The sequence below is a fragment of the Gymnoscopelus braueri genome, assembly GCF_963280865.1.
Source record: "Gymnoscopelus braueri genome assembly, chromosome: 3".
NCBI lineage: Eukaryota > Metazoa > Chordata > Actinopteri > Myctophiformes > Myctophidae > Gymnoscopelus > Gymnoscopelus braueri.
This window is the reverse complement of record NC_137612.1, coordinates 19,162,095-19,179,375: the sequence shown is the minus strand read 5'-3', so window position 1 is coordinate 19,179,375 and position 17,281 is coordinate 19,162,095.

Here is a 17,281-nt window from a genome sequence, read left to right as displayed (position 1 = left end):
ACTCTTGTTCCCCAGGGGGTTCTTGTTGAGCAATTTGTCTTGTGTTACATGTTTAGTTTATCTGAGATGTTCTTGTTCACATGTCTCCTGCACTAAAACACCCAATAATAGGTTTGAACACTACCTTGCCTCGCTGTCCTGCGTTTGGGTTCTCACCACATGTCCTGTATCAGTAGGTAGGCACATTTATCATAAACCTCCACTAAGTGGTAATTCATTTTTACAACTTTTCCTCAGCAGCTTCTCACATTGGTGTGTGAGATGGATAGCTGTTGCAAGCTGTTTATGAATTCTGAAAGCTGAATTCAGCTAGGTGTAAAACACACTTTTAACAAAGCAGTACCATTTGACAATTAATATTGAGCAGTTAACTGAGAGATACAGGTGAAAATGTGGCAGCATGTTATTTATCTTAAGCGCCAGTTCCAAATCCATAATTAAATGCTTAGTGATTGGTACAGTACAATGCCTACTGGAAAAAATGCCTCACAAATTCCTTCCTGGACACTGGGGAAAATCTGGATAAATGAAAGCAAACCAAAATCAGTGTGCATTGTTGTTGTGCTCTGTCTCCATGTGAGAATAAACTGTGGTTGCTCTGAACAGTTCCCAAGTGTGAATAAGCTAGAGTGAAATATGTCTACTTTGGTTTATGCCACGCCCACTTTTGTCTTATGAATACTGAGACAGATTGGAATAATTCTGCTGACTGAACAGAACCAGATAGATGGTGGCACATCTACCTCTGGAATATGTATAAACTGAGTGCAAATGTGAAGCTGGGAAAAAGTGCACTCTCAGTGAACCACACTGTAGATAAACAAAAATCTTAAATTTGATCAAGAATGACATATGGATGTCAATGGGACATCAGGGATCTCCATATAGTTTGGGCATAAAAGGGACAAGGACAGGCAGATATAGAGATCTCCATATATGGGCATAAAAGGGCCACAGGCAGACAGACGATACAAAGGTCTCGTGCACAAGGGACACAGACGGTTACAACGGGTACTCCGACAATGGGTATGGCATAGCCGGTGGGGTATGCGTTCCCTATTTGCCTCATTCCCGACTTGCATCGTTCCAGAGTAGGCCAGTGCCCAACGGGCACCGGTCTAGTATAAGAGAAGTTTGAGATATTGATACATTATCACTTTGTGGTGGAACAGCAGCTGTTGTAGTCATTTACAAACAACGGTTCAAATAATTTAATCGAATATCTTGAATTTCAATATGCACCAAACAGGTGTATCTTTGTATATTGGATATCTTATTGTGAGCCTGTACCTTTGGCCCTGTTTTAATACCAGGGTTTTGTGTTTCTGTCCCAAAGGAGACATTCTCAGCATGCTTAAGTACCACCAGCTGTTCCTGTTTGCTGTGAACAAAGGTAAAAATAAAAACAAACTAACACATCACTTCCAGTTTTTTGTAAACATGTAGAAGTTCTATTTTCAGATGGCATTTAAGCAAATCCGTTTGATTAATACTTAATTCATTTCAAAGTCCTGCATAGCACAGATGTCAGGGCGTTTTCACAGGTACCTTGGTGTTCAAGACATTGATAGATGATCCTTTTCAAGCATAATAATTTCCCTTATACCATTTTTCTGCTAAAACAACTTAACAGGATTATGTCAAAGCTTAAATAATAAACCTTTCATCTTCCCCTGGATCTCGACACTAATGTTCTTAAATTAAATCTTAGACGGCATACTGCGGCATATATAGAGCATACATGGGCAACTGGCGGCCCGGGGGCCACACAAGGCCCCCACCTTCACTTAATGCGGCCCTTAGGTTAATATCGGAATACTGACATATTATTGATTTCAGTTTACAAAAGCTGTTTACAATTCCAAACATGCAAACATGACCAGCTTTAATTACATCAGTCTGTATTAGTAGCTTAATGACTAGTATAAAAAAAAAAATGTGTCCGATGTATTTGTATTTAAGTTCATGAAGTTAACATAAGTATAACTAAATGCATTTGAAATAAAAAATAATAAGAAATAGCCGATCTACAAGCTCAAAACGTGTCGCAGCGCGACACGTTTTGCTACTTTTGTGTGACATAGAATGACAAAGTACGCCATAAATTTACGAAAAAAGTTAAAATACTGAGATAAGAGGTTTCTGCCCAACACAACAGTATGCAATGTGGCCCTCTGGAGTGAGTGTGGACATATAGTGGCCCTCTCCATCATCAAAGTTGCCCACCCCTGGTGTAGAGCTTGAATCCCGCAGCCAAGGAGCCATATATAGCATGTCTTTTAGTATATGTCTATCTACGCACGTGATTAGTCAAATGTCATTATGTCAAGACTGCGTGCTGTGTACATTCTATGTTGAAAATAGTGGAGGCAGCATCATATCTGGTCATTAATTTGACCATGAATAATTGAATATGTCAGTTGAATAGATAATATTGAATGAATGATTCTCTATATAGGAACCTTGATCTGCTTTATCTTGTTATTGGCATTTCAGCTAGTCTGACATATTATTATTCCGTTATATCAAAGCAAGAGATATAAACAGTATGTTAATGTTTTTAGTGGTTTCAAGTGGTTTCAGTGATTGAAATTCAATTTAAAAACTTGAAATACATTTGTCAATCCGTGCATCTCTGCATGTATTATAATGTTGAAATTACGTTTGTAGCAACAAAGACTATATGTCATTATTTAAAAATGACTATTAGTGACTCAGCATATTGTATTGTATTTATGTTTTATGTAATAGATACTGTATATGGACAGGAATCAGTTCACTTTTGAAGTTGCACATCTGAGCATTGATAGACACCAGGTACTGTATCACATGTCATTTTTTTAAGATAATTATTTTATCAAATACCATGGACAGTACTAAGGCAAGTTGAACATTTCACCTACCCTGTATGTCTCTTTGCCAGTGAGGACTTAACCCCCTGGCGTCTCACATTTTGTTTTATAATGCAATTTGAATGGGTCATGGTTGTCCTGGCCGACTTGGAAGGATTTTAAGGGCTGACTCAGCAAAGTCAGGGATGCATTTAGAAAGCTCAGGAGGGGAGTCTATTGAAGATAGGAGTCTTTCATGGACTTAAGCCGACACCATGACAAAAGACTGACTGAAGTGGCAAAGGTTCTCTGCAGCCTTATACCCATGGCACTAAAACAAATAATGTGAATGTGATTCATGTCAAGGACCCCCAAATAGATATGTATTTGGCCGCGGACACCCATCTGAAAAGATTTTGTGTCAGGGACCCTCCGAAGAGAAGATTTGGGTAATATTTCTACATTTTCAAGATTTTTCAATTATTATAATTCTGTGTAGGGAACAGAACCAGATAGTATGGAAACAATAGCACATCAGTGTGAATTCAATGGTTTCAATCAAAGCTTTTAGTGTGAACCTGATAGCATCTTTCAATTGGCATTTAAATGATTGTCTACACTCTACTTTACAGTATTCTTTGGCACATAACCCTCAAGATACAGGAACATGTCTTTTGAATTATACATGAATTTCAGAGGCAAAGTACACCTGTGCATTGTGATGTGATTAATATCCCTACCCTTATGGAGTCAACATTAGCCATCCATATGAAATGTGACATTTGAATACTATCTTTTTGATCTAAAGCTTGGACTATATCTGATCCTAATTGACGATCAAGCATGTCGAGGGAGAGTCCTGACTTTGTTGTTAATCTCAGGTGCACTAAATATTTCCATATCACAATGTTGGGAGCTGTTAAGCATAGAGTTGGCTGACTAAAACGTCATTTCCTCACTCACTCTAGTGGGTGAGGTTTCTTGCTCTTGAGGTTCTCTGAAGACGGGGGTGTCAATCATGCAGCCTGGAGGTGTAAATGAGGTCTGACTCTGGGCATCATAAATTCCCTGAGCAGGATGTAGCATCCCGGCTCCTTCATTATGGCTTAATTAAGCCACTCAACACAGATGTGAATGCTGTATGCTGCTGATCGTGTTGATATTCAGAGTTAGATATACTCACAGGGGTTTTTCTCCTCTATGAGGGGCTTGGGGCTTCATCGCTTTTACTTGCGTCTACCAAGATGTGTATATCAGCACATATCCGGCTGCTGCTGCTGAAGATAATTGATGAAGCTACGATGTGTCACATGAACTTGCAACGCTTCCTTATGCCATGGCAAAGCAGCATGCTGCACTGCTATGCTCATATCATTTCATTAATTCACTTTACTCCTCTCAGAGTATATTAACTGCATTATTAACAGTCTTATCACCAATGAGTATATTACTAAATGTATCAACAGTGAATATAAGAATGCCTGTACAGTCAACAGCGAATATGAGAATGATTACACAGTCTGTCAACAGTGAGTATCTGGATGAATATTAGTACAATCTGTCAACAGTCTATGAGTTAGAATAAGTACAGTCTCTCAACAGTTATCCTTAACGGGCATCTCTCAATGTATATCATTATCCTAGTAACTAAGCCATGTGCTGAAGCGATATCTTAATTTCCGGAGCGCTTTTACCATTGAACCCAAAGATTCCGGAGTATATAATGGAACTCACTGTAGTGGCTGTGGAGGGAACGTATCAATTATCAGTGCCAGTGCTTTGGCATGGTGAGGCTTGGCAAGTTGATCGTCGCTAATCTTGTTCGCACATTTGGGTGTCGTGGGATCCAGCTACAGGCCTTTCCTTGATCAGACGTCGGTGCACAATGGCAGGAACCTGAGTTTAGCGAGGGCTTGTCGTGGCAGGAGGATGTGAATTACGACTCGATGTTCCTCGACAGTGCTGAGCCGGTGGCTTCATCTGTTCTGACAGGCTCTTGACTGTGTGTGATGATGAGAGACAGCGCTGGGTTTGCACGCGGCACCGGCTCTTCAGCTGACAATGTGAATTATGAAGACCTGAAGGAGTAAGAGTGTGCATCAGCAGACCCCCACTCCTATTAATCCTTCTCTCCCCAAGGTTCCATCAGACCCCCGAACGTACTTCAGTGAGTGACTGAGGCAACGGTCCTGTGTGTTCCACTGGACTGACATTGTGCAATTTATTTTGTGTAAAAGATGCACTCCAATATAACTTGATTACTGAAAATGCTGTAATTGATTTGTTCAGTGATAGTGATTTATGTCACTTTAATATCGCTATAATGTCAATATTGCTTTGTGCATACACAAGGAGTGACTTATCTTTATTGTATTTGAAGGCTACTGTGAAAACGTTTTAAAAAATGTCATCAAACATCAATTGGATTGTAGTACAATAATTGATTAAACAATCTCATTGCAGACCATCTGACGACTATAACAGTTTATCTGACAGGGACGATGCACAATAAGGCTTTTTGTGTTATCCTTTTAGCATTATTGTATAACTGTACCTCTGTACTTTTAGCAAACTGTTAATAAAGTATTCAATCAATATTAAGTATTATACGCTATTACTTAAAGCTTCTATGGTCCCTGTGTAGGAGTCATCTGGAGCATAAAATCTATATCAATGGCACATGATTTAAAACGGTGTAAGCATGATCACAGTTATATGGTCTCCTTATATGGTCATAGACACGGTGAGGGAAGTGTGTGTGCGTACGTGGGTTTGTGTGAGTTTGTGTGTGCGTGTGTGTGTGTACGTCTACATGCGTGGCTATTTACAACTGTCTTGCGATGAAGTGTGTCCACATGAAAAATTGTTATAGATCAAAACAAAATGACAGATCGTGAAGAAACTCTTTTTCCATTTAGAGAGGTTGAGGAGGAAGATTTTTGAGGAAATAATTAATGAAAGTAATAGGGAATGTCAGGTAGAAAATCTCTATAGTAAGTATGAACACCTCAACTTCAACAGCTTTGACCACATTGAACACAAATCTTATGAGATTGATAATGACATAGATCCCGAAAACAATTTTTATAATAACTTAAATAATAATTGCCAGTACTACACTGATGACCAGTTCAAAGATCTAAAAATGGAGGACAATTTTTCGATTATACACTTTAACAGCAGAAGTCTAAACAAAAATTTCAAAAAAATAAGGGATCATCTGTGTCAGTTAAAAAAATTCAGCGTGGTCACCATATCTGAAACCTGGCTTGACGATGAAAAAACTCACAGTGTCGAAATGGAAGGATACGAATTATTCACATCTCACAGGACAAATAAAATAGGAGGAGGTGTTGCTATATATGTAGACAAAGCATTAAGATCTAGTTTAGTAATGAAAACTAACATTGATAATATTCTTGAATCCATCACAGTCGAAATATTTGTTGAAAACTCGAAAAACATAGTAATCACTTGTGTATATAGAACGCCTGGATCCTGCCTTGACATTTTTAACTCCAAGCTTGACAGTATGTTTGGCAACAAAAAAAACAACAAGATAAATCTTTTGAGTGGTGACTACAATATTGACCTTCTTAATCCCCATGGAAACAATAAAACTAACAATTTCATTGACACCATGTTTACAAATAATCTATTCCCTGTTATAACAAAACCCAGCAGAATAACAATAGACACCGCTACACTGATTGACAACATATATACAAACACACTAGAAAGCCAAATAACAGCAGGACTATTAATAAATGATATAAGTGACCATCTCCCTGTCTTTGCTATTTTTCCACAACTCCTCAGGAAGGATAACAAATATACAAATCACACATTTACAATGACACCTGAAGAACACCTGAAGCTATAAATGCCCTCAAGGCTGACCTCCAAAATCAGACTTGGAGTGAGGTCTATGCTGCAATAGAGCCCAATAAGTCCTATGAAGCCTTTTTGTCTGTTAATGGATCTATATGACAAACATTGTCCCATGAAAAAAAACATCCACAAATACAAGCAAAAACAGGAAAAGCCATGGTTAACCAGAGGTATAAATAATGCATGTAAAAAGAAAAACTTACTTTATAAGAATTTTTTAAAGAATAGAAACAAGGATACAGAAAACAGATACAAGAAATATAAAAATAAACTAACTAATATAATAAGAACAAGTAAAAAAGATTATTTTCATAAGTTACTGGAACAACAGAAAAATAACATTCAAGGAACCTGGAAAATACTAAACAGCTTAATTAAGAAAGGTAGTGGAAAAGCTGAGATACCCTAAGTTTTTTAAAAATGACAATACAATAATGGAAAATCCAAGGGAAATTGCAAATGACTTCAATATTTTTTTTGTAAATGTAGGTCCTAATCTGGCAAAGGAGATTGAGGAGCCGAGAGATAAGAACGGTTTGGATGAAAGTCTTATTAAGTTAAATTCACATTCCATCTTCATCAGTAGTGTAAATGAATACGAAATATTACAAATTGTCAACAAATTCAAAAATAAAAAGTCGACTGAACATACAAATATTGACATGATGATAGTTAAAAACATAATTGAAACCATTGTAACTCCGTTTACCCATATCTGCAACCTATCATTCCAAACTGGTATTTTCCCAAATAAAATGAAAACGGCTAAAGTAATATTCAAAACCGGAGACAAACGGCAACTAACAAACTACAGACCGATTTCTCTCCTATCCCAATTTTCCAAAATCCTAGAAAAACTTTTTGTAGAAAGGCTTGATGACTTCATAGAAAAACACCACCTACTAAGCACTCACCAATATGGATTCAGAGCCAAAAGGTCTACTTCGATGGCAGTAATAGAACTGGTGGAAAACATCTCAAAAGCAATAGACAATTCAGAATACACGGTAGGGGTCTTCATAGATTTAAAAAAGGCTTTTGACACTATTGACCATGGGATATTATTTAAAAAAATGCAGAGATTTGGAATCAGGGGTATTGCCCTCTCTTGGCTTGAAAGTTACCTTAAGGGCGCGCTCCCACCAAGAGTTGGCTGGCCGCTGTTAAACGCAGGTTGTGCGCGGCCACAGTTTTTTGCAGCCAGCGGATTCTAAAAAACGGGAGTGTCGCGCCTGTCACTCACTTTCAGGACCCTCCCCGCAGCCCGCACTGCCCACTGCCTGCTGCCTTGAGCACCATGTTGCTTCCTGAGTCTTGAGACGGTCCGCCTTCGACTCACCCGATTGGTGGGAGGGAGAAAATCAGCGCCTGCCTCCAGCAGTTTTATGCTTAGTCGCGGAGAGCAGATAAACGCAAGGTCTGCGCGAGAGGCGGAAAAATCTGCTCTTGCGTGAATCAACGCATTTGCATTGACAATGCATTGGCAGATTCTGCAAACAGCGGCCAGCCAACTCTTGGTGGGAGCGCGCCCTAAGGGCGCGCCCCCACCAAGAGTTGGCTGGCCGCTGATTGCAGAATCTGCCAATGCATTGTCAATGCAAATGCGTGGATTCCTGGTCTTGCGGATTTTTTCCAAGAATCCACGCATTTGCATTGACAATGCATTGGCAGATTCTGCAATCAGCGGCCAGCCACGCAAGAGCAGATTTTTCCACTAGTCGCGCAGACCTTGCGTTTATCTGCTCTCCGCGACTAAGCATAAAACTGCTGGAGGCAGGCGCTGATTTTCTCCCTCTGTCCAATCGGGTGAGTCGAAGGCGGACCGTCTCAAGACTCAGGAAGCAACATGGTGCTCAAGGCAGCAGGCTATGGGCAGTGCGGGCTACTGGGAGGGTCCTGAAAGTGAGTGACAGGCGCGACACTCCCGTTTTTTAGAATCCGCTGGCTGCAAAAAACTGTGGCCGCGCACAACCTGCGTTTATCAGCGGCCAGCCAACTCTTGGTGGGGGCGCGCCCTAAAGACAGAAAACAATTTGTTAATTTAAATGGAGTTGACTCAGATATCTTGCAAGCTACATTTGGAGTTCCTCAGGGCTCGGTTCTGGGTCCAAAACTATTTATTCTTTACATAAATGACATATGCGAAGCCTTGCAGGATATGCGCTGTGTTCTGTTTGCAGACGACACCAGTTTGTACTCTACGGGTGCGGACCTTGGGCAGCTCCTGCATACAGTGGAAAATGACTTAAAAATCTTAAAAAAGTGGTTTGACATAAATAAATTGTCATTAAACATCAGCAAAACTAACTTCATCATCTTTGGCAATAAAAAAAATAAAATCTCCAATTCGTTTAACCATAAATGATATTGAATTAGAGCAAGTTAATCAAACCAAATTCTTAGGAATCATTATCGATAATAAACTTACCTGGAAGCCGCATATAGACATCTTAAAAAGAAAATTATCCAAAACAATAGCAATTTTTCATAAAATGAAATGTATCATTAACAAAAAATCACTCCAGACACTGTACTGCTCCTTACTATTGCCTTATTTAACTTACTGTGCGGAAGTGTGGGGAAATACTTATAAAACAATCATCCATCCCATATTTATGCTACAAAAAAAAGCAATAAGAATAGTTAATATGTCTGATTATTATGCACCAACCAACCCACTATTCATCGAAAACCGCACACTGAAATTAGAAGATCTTGTCAAACTTAGCTCCACTGCAATAATGTACAAGGCACACAATAGGTTACTTCCAAGCTGCATGCAGGAGCTGTTCAAGCCCAGAGAATGCAGATATGAGCTCAGGGGAACAGCTATCTTCGAGAAAGCAAAAGCAAGGACCAACTCCAAAGGGAGATGCATATCAGTCATAGGGGTAAATCTGTGGAACTCATTGGAAAATGATATTAAAATGTCCAACTCAATTAAAACATTTAAGAAACTATATAAAGCAAATTTAATTGATAGATATATGGCATCAATGTAATGAACAAGTAAAAACATGACGGTGTGTATCCATATATGTGTTTGTGCATACTTTCATATGCACATATACATATGTTTGTGGACGTGTATTTGAATGCATATATTATGTGTAAGAAGATATACTGAGATATATATTGATACAAATGTAACCTAGTAATTTAAAAGAAAATAGAAAAGTAAATTATTAAGTAAATATAAATAGTAATGATAATTCTAAATATAGATAGAAACAACGATACTAGTGATAGAAGATATTGTTATAATTCAATTTGTAAAAGGTACAAATTGATTACGTCTGAAAAGATAATGTAAATCAAAATGTTTTATTTTTATTTTTATTCCTTTCTTTCTTTTTGTTTCATCTGTTCTGAAATGTAATATTTGAAGTTTTGTGTTAGTTCATTTTCTTTTGTTTGCGCTTACGTTTTCTTTAAGCTATTATGATAATTTATTTCAAATGGTAATGATGTATCTGATGTGTGGACACACCGTGGAAATAAACGTGGAAGAACGCAAGCCTTTAGTGAGAGTGTTAGAACAAAAGGAGACAGCAAATCCGAAGATGATAAGGTTTTCTCCTTTCTCTATTTGTCGACAAGGAGCATCAAATGGTTACTGCAAGAGGGTCCAGAAATAGCAGCACAGCGATTCTCACAAAGCAACAGGTATTTATACAAAAGATTCAAAAGACGCTCTTTAGTTTCAAAGCTCCTCCTAGTCCTCATTTTCAACCAATCAGGAGCTGATCCGTCGTGGCCCGAGCGGACCGCTACAGCGCATATTATACTAGGATCACACAGTACATGGAACTCAATTCAACGATATCTGCTTTCAGTACAGAACCATATTTCACAATGAAGTTTTGTTATTAGATTAATACTTTGCACAATATACACTTTAGAATGATCCTAAGAATGACGTCCCCATTCATCTGTAAACAATAGTTAACTTCAATGAGGCTTTTAGTGACGTACAGAATCAATTCAAAGTGAATACGTTTTACTTCTCCTGGCTTTTACCTATATTAAAACTACACAGGCCATAGTTAAATACTTTTGTTCATTTTAACTTCAGTATATGTTTTCACCAAAAGATAATACCATCTTAAAAAGTAACCTTGTGTTCTAACCCAGTGATTTAAATAAGTCTGTACCACTGTTAGTCAATGGCTCCGACCGGTATGTTAAATAGATCCACATGGTGCCGAGCTTCAAACAAGATGAGCATAATAAGACAAAAGCTTCTATTCTAGAGGTATAAACACATGTTTCTTTTTTATCCAAGGAGAGGTGTTTGTCTTATGGCCAGGTCTCTGGGGCTGACTTTCCAGTGCAAATGGCCAGGTCCCCCCACCCTTTACCTGTCGTGCCCATTTAAGGAACATCTGGCAGACTTCTTATTTTAACTATTTATGTGTACTAATTAAACAAGTTGAGTTCTGGCAAATTTTTATGTATGACTATGGCTGGAAGATATACTTCAGTAATAAGGTGGGCAAAATAAGCTTCGGCTTCAGCCCATACCTTTTCGGCCAAATAGTCACCATGTTGACTAAGTTGTACTGTATGTTCAAATGTTTTGTTGTGAAAAGAAATCATGACCGAAATAAATAAACTAACTAACTAACAGTAACATTTCACACAATACATTTTAGAAAAAAATGCTATGTGCAAAAGTTCATGTAAGTTTGACTGAAAGAGATACAATACGAAAGTTTAATGACATTTAGCCATTCACTGGCAAATCAAATCCTGTTGTATGTTCCTCTGTAATCCTTCCTTTGGATGATAAGAGCATAGTAGAGCTTAGAAACCTGCTAACCTAAGTGGAACCACGTTGCACAATCTTGGGACTGAGGACACAATAGCCACTGTGTCCATTTTGCATGCATGCCCCAGCCATCTGTGCAAGTTCAAAAACTTGCACAGATTCCTGGCTGATGCCACTGTGCCCACCACATACACTTAGACACCTAAAGGTATGAATACAAATGTATGAGAAGTTTTGGGAAGACCTATTTCATTTCTGTGCATTGCACTGAAGATATAAATATGCCTTATGCATATATGCAAAAGTCAATGATGTTTAGCTGAGAGCGTTTTCTCTCACTTGAAGAATGTTACTTTAGAGCAGTGGTTCCCGACCACTATCGTGATGTTTTTTTTAAATATCTGACATTTCACAGTGGATGTCTTCTCACCACCTCAAGCTTCTCTTCTTCCCAGGTAAGTCCTGCCCCATGCAGGATCTAACTATTTCCATAGACGACGCCCTGATCACTTTGGTTCCACCGGCCAAGAACCTTAGTGTCGTTCTGAACAGTCAGCTCTCATTCAAGGCACACATCGCAGCGGTCACTCGATCCTGTGGGTTTACACTCTATAACATTCGAAGGATCACACGTCTTGTCCAAAACTTGATGACTGTAACTCGCTCCTTACTGGCCTACCAGCATCTGCCACTTAAGCCCCTCCAAATGATCCAAAATGCCGCAGCACGCTTTGTATTCAACCAGCCAAAATGTTCACATGTCTCCCCCTTCTCCGCTCCCTCCATTGGCTCCCAGTTACTTCCCGTACAGAGTACAAAACACTGATGTTGGCCTACAAAGCAACCAAAGGTATGTCACCCCCATATCTTCAAAGCCTGATCCAACCCTACAACCCCTCCTGCTCACTCAGATCAGCTAACAGCTGTCAGAACCTTCCCTAAAACATCCGGGACAACGCTCGACACGTCCCAGACTCTTCTCCTTTCTGGCTCCCAAACTGTGGAACAAACTCCCCATTGCAGTTAGACCTGCAGACTCACTCACAATTTTCCGCCGTAATCTAAAGACACCGCTTCAGACTCCACCTTAGCCCGTAGCACATAACTTAGCCTTGACAACCATGCAGTCTTATGTAAAGGTTAAAATGTAATTTAGATGGCATGTTATTTAGACAGATGCCAGGTTCATTTCTTGACCTGGCTGTGTAGTTTCAATGTACAGATTATTTATTGTTCGATATTATACTGTCTAGGTTCTTGGTTTACATAGGATCCGAGATTACTGAGGCACTACTGTCTCTATGCATTTGATGATGTGTTTACCTTGCTTACTGTAAGTCGCTCTGTGTAAAGAGTGTCTGCTAAATGCCTAAATTGTAAATTGAGTAGGACGAAGGCTCTACTTCCTCTCGGTGGGGGCTCCTCACTGGCAGGTGAGCCAGTAGGATATAATAATCTGTTCCGATTTTTTATATCAACAAAACAACTATTTCTACTTTTTTATACTATCGCGGTAACGTCAACAGTATACATTGTGCAATATTGGTTGATCACACTACACTAAAGTACAGATTCAAGTGGCAACCCACTTTATGTTTTGTTATTTTTCCTCGTTTGTTTTGTTTTGTTTGCCTCTTGTAAGCATTTTTCAAACCTATAGCCTCGGACTTAGAGACACCTCAAGTGCTTTCCAGACCGCATCATCTCAAACAGACCGTTTTCACCGTGTTGCTAGTCTTCCATGATTCTTTTTGACCTCCTCAGGCATCTGCTGTCATATACATGTATCCGACAGTAGCGTAAGGGGGCTCCCTATGCTATTCAGCTGAACGCACCACCTTCCAAAGGACTCGCACCTCCCAAGAGCGGTTCTTCAGTGGTTCTTTGGGGTGGTTCTTTGGGATGGTTGTGGTGCTACTGTATACAATAGCACCTCGGGGGACTTCTGTGGTTCTTTGGGATGGTTGTGTGCTATATAGCACCTCAGTGGTTCTTTGGGTAGGTTGTGGTGCTACTGTATGCTATAGCACCTCGGGGTACTTCAGTGGTTCTTTGGGATGGTTGTGGCGCTATATAGAGTGTGCCAACGCGTCGTCACCACGGGGGGGCGCGGCATAGTAGCGCAGACATGTTTGTTTTGGGCAATGTTAACCTGGTTTATACCCCTCAAAGATGTCCGCTGCTACCAAAAGACACTTGTTGACGCCCCCTTCAGGATTTTTGGCACGCTCTATAGCACCTTTTACAGGTGCCAAATGGCACCAAAACTGGTTCTCCTATGATTACGAGCCAAAGAACCGCTTTTGGTACTATATTATGGAGCCTCTAAAGGGACATGTTATAGGGTTGTTCTATATAGCACAATTCGTTTTTAGAGTATTTCTAGATTATGTTGCACACAATGTAAAACAATGTTTTTGCTTTGACAGCAATCTGATTAGCCTTGAAAATGTTCTGTTTGCTGTGCTTGCTAACATAATGTCAAACATATTGTAAATACAATGCTGGGTAGGTAATCGTTTCTCACCTCTCCAGATATGACCAGTGCCTACAGTATGTGAAGTGTGTAGTAGAGACTGCAGCAAAATAGACAATATCCTGTTGCATATACTATGCAGTCGGCTAATCTCATTAGTTAGAATGAGCGGGTCTCCAGTATCGACATGTTGTCTGGGGTTAACACTCCCACACAGACTATTCTTATCCATCTCACATTCGCTACATTTGTAAATGTCGGTTGAGTGGCATAGAGATCTTTGCTCGACACTAATGAAGGCTACAATTGATTTTTCATTCCGGGAATATTCTGTTCCGAGGGGCTGATCAGACCGTTCCACTACCAACATGTGTTCGTAACGAGCATTGTTTGTATGAATAAGTTAATGCTAACTCAAGCGTGTATGATGCATTTTTAACTAATGTGCACAGTATTATGATTTCAACCCATATTCTTTCAGTTAAAAAGAAACTGCATAACACAATGCCTTTCTTTGTGGCATGTCTTTCATGTCACACAGAAATTTGACACGATGCAGCAAGATGCATGCAGTTCGACATTTACTTCTATAGTAAGTTATGTGGAAATCTATGTTGAGGTTAAAATACAGTCCAAATATGTATTCAAACCATACATATGTAACCCCCTGGACAACAGCTACTCTACTCTTCCAAAGAGGAATCCCCTCCATGGCCAAGGGAGATATTAGGCTTATGGGCCTCAGGCAGGGCTACTCTACCTCATATACACATTTTAAAATCCTGAATGTTAATTTAACTCTGAGCCTACAGGTGAAATTGTCTGCTAACTCTATATCTCAGAGTTACAGTAAATTAACACTCAGGATGTTTCAGTGCATATGAGTATATGTTATATGTATCAGTTCTGCGTCTATAAAGTAGGCAGGGACGTATTCAGGACATAGTTGTCCTGTTTGTTCTTTCCAAACTGCCAGGAACAATATATAAGATCCCTGGGAGACGAGGCTTCCTGATTGTCTAGTCATAGCATCAGGTCTTAACCTTTTGCTAAAGTGGATTCTGTACCGTATACCGGGAAGGACACATTATTGAATTGACAGCTTGATAGCAGATTGAGCCAAGACTTTCCATTCATGAAGTACTGTATTCATCTGATTACATGAAACTAGATTACTTTGATTCCAATCACATTTGTCCCACTCAGTGTTTTCACACATGAGCATCAACTTTCATTACTGTTATTTTGGAATGCATCCACGATGGGGGGGGGGGGGGGGGGGGGGGGTGTGTGTGTGTGTGTGTGTGTGTGTGTGTGTGTGTGTGTGTGTGTGTCGGGTTCGTTTTCTTGGAGGTGTGTTGTACTTTACTGTACAGTACACGAAGCTACTCCCGAGCCACAGCTCGTGATTCACTGACACGGAATTCACTTGCCGGTGGCTGTGCCTGACCTGCTTGTTGGCCTCATGGATACCACTGGGTATGAAACATGGAGCTGCAATGAATTTTTAAAGTTGTAGGCAGAGATAGTGTGTGTGTGTGTGTGTGTGTGCGTCATAGACTGTGCTCAGGTACTTTAATAAAATAGTACTACAAACAGGATGTTTCAATGTTAAAGCCTACGATGAAGGTCCTACGGCGATGAAACATCATATTTTAAATCTTAATTTATTTAATAAACTTGGAATGAGGAAATGTACCATGTGACAGACAATCCAAACAGAAGTAACCAAACTATTCTGTTCCTACCGGGACTGAAAAATGACATTTCTGATTCATTCAGCTGGCTCCCTTGTCACTGTGCTTGGAGCTGACGCATAGAGATTACAGTCACTCTTCGACAGAGATCTTTAATTAATACACATACACTGAGAAGTGTCGACAAAGTCAACAGCACTGACACTGTTGCCCCATTCCCAACTCCACAGAAAGTCTGTATACCTTGAGTCAGGAAAATTCTCAAGAGCTCCCTGTGCATATAATATTCTGTGGGAATCAACAACATGCCTTTTTATTTGAACTCTCGATGGGTAAACCCGGCAGAGAACTCGGTGTACTTTACTTATTTTACTCTGAGTATTGAACATTGTACAAATTTTATGAATGGGCTTCGGTGGAATAGTCCACAGTTCATATGGAGGTCAATATGGGGATTTACGCCACAGCAAGGCACAGATAGGGACTTTACAGTATGTCCTCTACATGCGCGCTTCTTTCAAAAGAGGTGGCCATTTCCGAGGTCAAATAAAAGTCGAACTGCAGACGCTATTGTAGCACACTACTGTGTGTCAGGAGACAGGGACTTCAAAAGATTTTACTGCATGCAAATTTATTCCAGATTTCATGCTCAAATGTGGATGTCAGAAGTAAAATTTTGGGCAAGCAGACATATATAAATAAATTAACAAGATGAACTAGGTCATGCTACTGTATATGGTCCATTTTCTCTGGAGTAAATTGGCCTTGCATTCAACTCATTATTTGTTGTGGTGTTTCATCAGGTTAAGAAAGGCTATTCCACTGGACTAAGGCAGCGTGTTTGTGCTGCTGCCTCTTTCCACTGGGTCTCTTAGGGTTTCTTCCAACCTCCCTGAGCGCTCAATACAGTCGTGAGCTTGTCTATCAAAAGAGCTCGGTCAGCACAATTCCTGCAGTGCACACACAGTAAAATATACATAATATGGAACCAAATGGACCCATTTGTACAAGCTTAGGGTTAAACTAACCACAAAGGGGCCATCCACACCAAGCAGCAAGCACTATAACTATGTTGAAACAATCACTCTAACTCAAGTGGATGGTAGAGTCCACACCGCAACTAGCTTAACAATGACGGTGGTGAAGGATATATATTTATAGTGCTTGGTGTGGATGGCCCTTTAGCCTGATATTTACTTTGTCGTACGATGTGTCTCCGCAGGACAACGGCGTATGGAGTAGAAATTATCAAGCATAGACCTAGGCTATTTTTGATAATTTCCGCCTATAATAACTTGCCCAAAATGGAGACTCTGAGGTTAATGTGGGTAACATTGAGCATTTTACTGTACAGACACCCGGCCCATCTAATAGCTCTCCACTCGATGTGAGAGGAGGACAGCTTGTGGTAGACCACAACACATTGAATCATTGTTTGCTGATAGAACACTCAACACTGTGCTGAATGCATACTGGGAGTCCGTCTCCCGAGAGTGAGCTATGACTGCAGATGAGACAACGCGAGGAAGTCGATTCCATTTCATTTCGGGCAGATATAATAACATTGTGTTTACTGCCGAGAGAATGTCACCTTGATTGGATGCCAATTCCCAGG